At 42.9% G+C, this 5,000-nt stretch overlaps 1 long non-coding RNA gene across 1 annotated transcript in view; it reads left to right on the forward strand.

Annotated features, from left to right (window-relative positions):
* Window positions 1–517: 517 nt before the first annotated feature.
* Window positions 518–5,000, forward strand: part of LOC311328744 — a 4,612-nt gene continuing 129 nt past the window's right edge. The window contains exons 1-3 of the long non-coding RNA XR_014631237.1: window positions 518–596; window positions 3,975–4,064; window positions 4,156–5,000. The exon at window positions 4,156–5,000 is cut by the window's right edge and continues 129 nt beyond it. This is a non-coding gene — a long non-coding RNA (uncharacterized lncRNA). The remainder of the gene's footprint in view (window positions 597–3,974; window positions 4,065–4,155) is intronic.

The following is a 5,000-nucleotide window of genomic DNA, read 5'->3' on the forward strand; positions in this document are numbered from 1 at the left end:
CGCACACACACACGCGCGCACACACACACACGCACACACACACACACACACACACACACACACACACACTAGTTCAGTAGGGTTAGTGTTAGATGGTGAAGCTTGTGTTCAGGGTGTTAGGTAGTGTTAGTGTTAGTGTTGGTGTTGGTGTTGGTGTTGGTTTTGGTGTTAGGTAGTGTTAGTGTTAGTGTTGGTGTTGGTGTTGGTGTTGGTGTTAGGTAGTGTTGGTGTTGGTGTTGGTGTTGGTGGTGATCTAACGGTCCTCTCTCTCTCTCTCTCTCTCTCTCTCAGGATAGTGGTGTTCAGGGTGTTAGGTAGTGTTGGTGTTAGTGTTAGTGTTGGTGTTAGTGTTAGGTAGTGTTGGTGGTGATCTAACGGTCCTCTCTCTCTCTCTCTCTCAGGATAGTGATGTTCAGGGTGTTAGTGTTAGGTAGTGTTGGTGTTAGTGTTAGGTAGTGTTAGTGTTAGGTAGTGTTGGTGGTGATCTAACGGTCCTCTCTCTCTCTCTCTCCTACAGGATAGTGATCTACTTCCACACACAGGTGGTTGACGGCCAGAGGAAGATCATCAGCCTCCTGCAGGAGCAGATAGAGAACGTACGACTCAATAAACACCTACTCTACTACACTACACTACACTAGTACACTACACTAGTACACTACACTAGAACTAACCCTAACCCTGCAGGAGCAGATAGAGAACGTACGACTCAATAAAGACCTACTCTACTCTACTACACTACACTAGTACACTACACTAGTACACTACACTAGTACACTACACTAGTACTCTACTCTACTACACTACTCTACTACACTACACTAGTACTCTACACTAGTACTCTACTCTAGTACACTACACTAGTACACTACACTAGTACTCTACTACACTACACTAGTACACTACACTAGTACACTACACTAGTACTCTACTACACTACACTACACTACACTAGTACACTACACTACACTAGAACTCTACTACACTACACTAGTACTCTACTCTACTACACTACACTAGTACTCTACTACACTACACTACACTAGTACTCTACTACACTACACTAGTACACTACACTAGTACACTACAATAGAACTAACCCTAACCCTGCAGGAGCAGATAGAGAACGTACGACTCAATAAAGACCTACTCTACTCTAGTACACTACTACACTACACTAGTACTCTACTACACTACACTAGTACTCTACTACACTACACTAGTACTCTACTACACTACACTAGTACTCTACTCTACTACACTAGTACTCTACTACACTACACTACACTAGTACTCTACTACACTACACTAGTACTCTACTCTACTACACTAGTACTCTACTCTACTACACTAGTACTCTACTCTACTACACTACACTAGTACTCTACTACACTAGTACTCTACTCTACTACACTACACTAGTACTCAACTCTACTACACTAGTACTCTACTACACTACACTAGTACTCTACTCTACTACACTACACTAGTAATCTACTCTACTACACTACACTAGTACTCTACTCTACTACACTAGTACTCTACTCTACTACACTAGTACTCTACCACACTACACTAGTACTCTACTCTACTACACTACACTAGTACTCTACTACACTACACTACACTAGTACTCTACTACACTACACTAGTACACTACACTAGTACACTACAATAGAACTAACCCTACACTAGTACTCAACTCTACTACACTAGTACTCTACTACACTACACTACACTAGTACTCTACTACACTACACTAGTACACTACACTAGTACACTACAATAGAACTAACCCTACACTAGTACTCTACTCTACTACACTACACTAGTAATCTACTCTACTACACTACACTAGTACTCTACTCTACTACACTAGTACTCTACTCTACTACACTACACTAGTACTCTACTCTACTACACTAGTACTCTACTCTACTACACTACACTAGTACTCTACTCTACTACACTAGTACTCTACTACACTACACTAGTACTCTACTCTACTACACTACACTAGTACTCTACTACACTACACTAGTACTCTACTACACTACACTAGTACACTACACTAGTACACTACAATAGAACTAACCCTAACCCTGCAGGAGCAGATAGAGAACGTACGACTCAATAAAGACCTACTCTACTCTAGTACACTACTACACTACACTAGTACTCTACTACACTACACTAGTACTCTACTACACTACACTAGTACTCTACTCTACTACACTAGTACTCTACTACACTACACTAGTACACTACACTAGTACACTACACTACACTAGTACTCTACTACACTACACTACACTACACTAGTACACTACACTACACTAGAACTCTACTACACTACACTAGTACTCTACTACACTACACTACACTAGTACACTACACTACACTAGTACTCTACTACACTACACTAGTACTCTACTCTACTACACTACACTAGTACTCTACTACACTACACTACACTAGTACTCTACTACACTACACTAGTACTCTACTACACTACACTAGTACACTACACTAGTACACTACAATAGAACTAACCCTAACCCTGCAGGAGCAGATAGAGAACGTACGACTCAATAAAGACCTACTCTACTCTAGTACACTACTACACTACACTAGTACTCTACTCTACTACACTAGTACTCTACTCTACTACACTACACTAGTACTCTACTCTACTACACTAGTACTCTACTCTACTACACTACACTAGTACTCTACTACACTAGTACTCTACTCTACTACACTACACTAGTACTCAACTCTACTACACTAGTACTCTACTACACTACACTAGTACTCTACTACACTACACTAGTACTCTACTCTACTACACTACACTAGTACTCTACTCTACTACACTAGTACTCTACTCTACTACACTACACTAGTACTCTACTCTACTACACTAGTACTCTACTCTACTACACTACACTAGTACTCTACTACACTAGTACTCTACTCTACTACACTACACTAGTACTCAACTCTACTACACTAGTACTCTACTACACTACACTAGTACTCTACTCTACTCTACTACACTAGTACTCTACTCTACTACACTAGTACTCTACTACACTACACTAGTACTCTACTCTACTACACTAGTACTCTACTCTACTACACTACACTAGTACTCTACTCTACTACACTAGTACTCTACTCTACTACACTACACTAGTACTCTACTACACTACACTAGTACTCTACTCTACTACACTACACTAGTACTCAACTCTACTACACTAGTACTCTACTCTACTACACTAGTACTCTACTACACTACACTAGTACTCTACTCTACTACACTAGTACTCTACTCTACTACACTACACTAGTACTCTACTACACTACACTAGTACTCTACTCTACTACACTAGTACTCTACTCTACTACACTAGTACTCTACTACACTACACTAGTACTCTACTCTACTACACTACACTAGTACTCTACTACACTACACTAGTACTCTACTACACTACACTAGTACTCTACTACACTACACTAGTACACTACACTAGTACTCTACACTACAATAGAACTAACCCTAACCCTGCAGGAGCAGATAGAGAACGTACGACTCAATAAAGACCTCTACTCTACTACACTAGTACTCTACTCTACTACACTACACTACACTACTACTCTACTACACTACACTCCTCTACTAGTCTACTTTACTACACTACACTACACTATAGTCTACTCTCCCCCATCTCACCCCTCTCTCTCTCATTGTCTCCCCTCTCTCCCTCTCTCTCCTTCTCTCTCTCTCCCTCTCTCTCTCTCCTTCTCTCTCTCTCTCCCTCTCTCTCTCTCCTTCTCTCTCTCTCTCTCCCTCTCTCATTGTCTCCCCTCTCTCCCTCTCTCTCCCTCTCTATCTCTCTCTCTGTCCTTCTCTCTCTCTCTCTCCTTCTCTCCCTCTCTCTCCTTCTCTCTCTCTGTGTCTCCAGGAAGGGGAGGATAAGAAGTTCCTGATCACGCGCCTGCAGGCCATCCACGAGAAGAAACGCCCCCTCTCCCCTCACAGGCTCACCAGCCAGGTGTGTGTGTGTGTGTGTGTGTGTGTGTGTGTACGTACTTGTGTGTGTATGTTTGATTCCCTCCATATTAAAAGTCTCCCTCTCTCTCCAGGAGTCCGACAGTTAGGATCTCAACCAGCAACCTCCCAGACAGATCCCCCCCTCCCGCAGAGAGTGGAACATTCTCTGAGCGTCCCGGAAAACAACCTTCCATGGAAAACCACCCCCAATACTAGGACGATAACCGGATATACCTCGGACTCCAGGCTAGCTCTTTGGGAATGTCTCATAATAACTGGAAAGCGAAATTTCCCAGGGATCCTTTCTCTCTTAACCGGGAATCTGGTCGTCCTCTGGGTCGGGGAAAACCACTAGTTCTAGGGATCTGTGTCTCATGGCCGAGCCGTACTCTACACAAGGACTCTCCAGACGTATTCTGGGTAGCCGGCTGTGTCGTTGGCCTGATGTACCTGTAGCATCGTTTGGAGGCTGTGCCGTTTTTAGACGGGTCGCGCTACTCCGACGCCACGTGTGAACTACCGCCACCACCGACCGCAAACCATTTTCTGTTGTGAATCGTCGACGTTGGGGTTTGGAGGCGGGGTTTGGGCAGAACCACTGGTTTGCCGGTCAGCTCGGTGAACTGAGACCAGTCCGTGAGAAGACAGTGGTACGGTGGGCAGGAGTGGACAAAAACCAAACAGGACTGGATGTGATTTTTTGGTTTGTTTTTATACCGTGGCTGTAGCTGGTCGAGTCATGTTGGGTCAGAGAATTCCTTTTAAAAGGTGTCATATACAGTAGGATGCTTACTGTGGAGCTATTTCATACTGTACAAACTAGTTTTCTGTTAACTCTCCATAACAGCACCTTCTACCAACTGTGAACAAATAAGCTTTAGTTTAATTTAACCTCCGATGCAAATACTGCAGAATTGTGTATGTTTTTATTTTTGTT

The sequence above is a fragment of the Borostomias antarcticus genome (genome assembly GCF_949987555.1).
Source record: "Borostomias antarcticus genome assembly, contig: scaffold_957, whole genome shotgun sequence".
NCBI classification, from domain to species: domain Eukaryota; kingdom Metazoa; phylum Chordata; class Actinopteri; order Stomiiformes; family Stomiidae; genus Borostomias; species Borostomias antarcticus.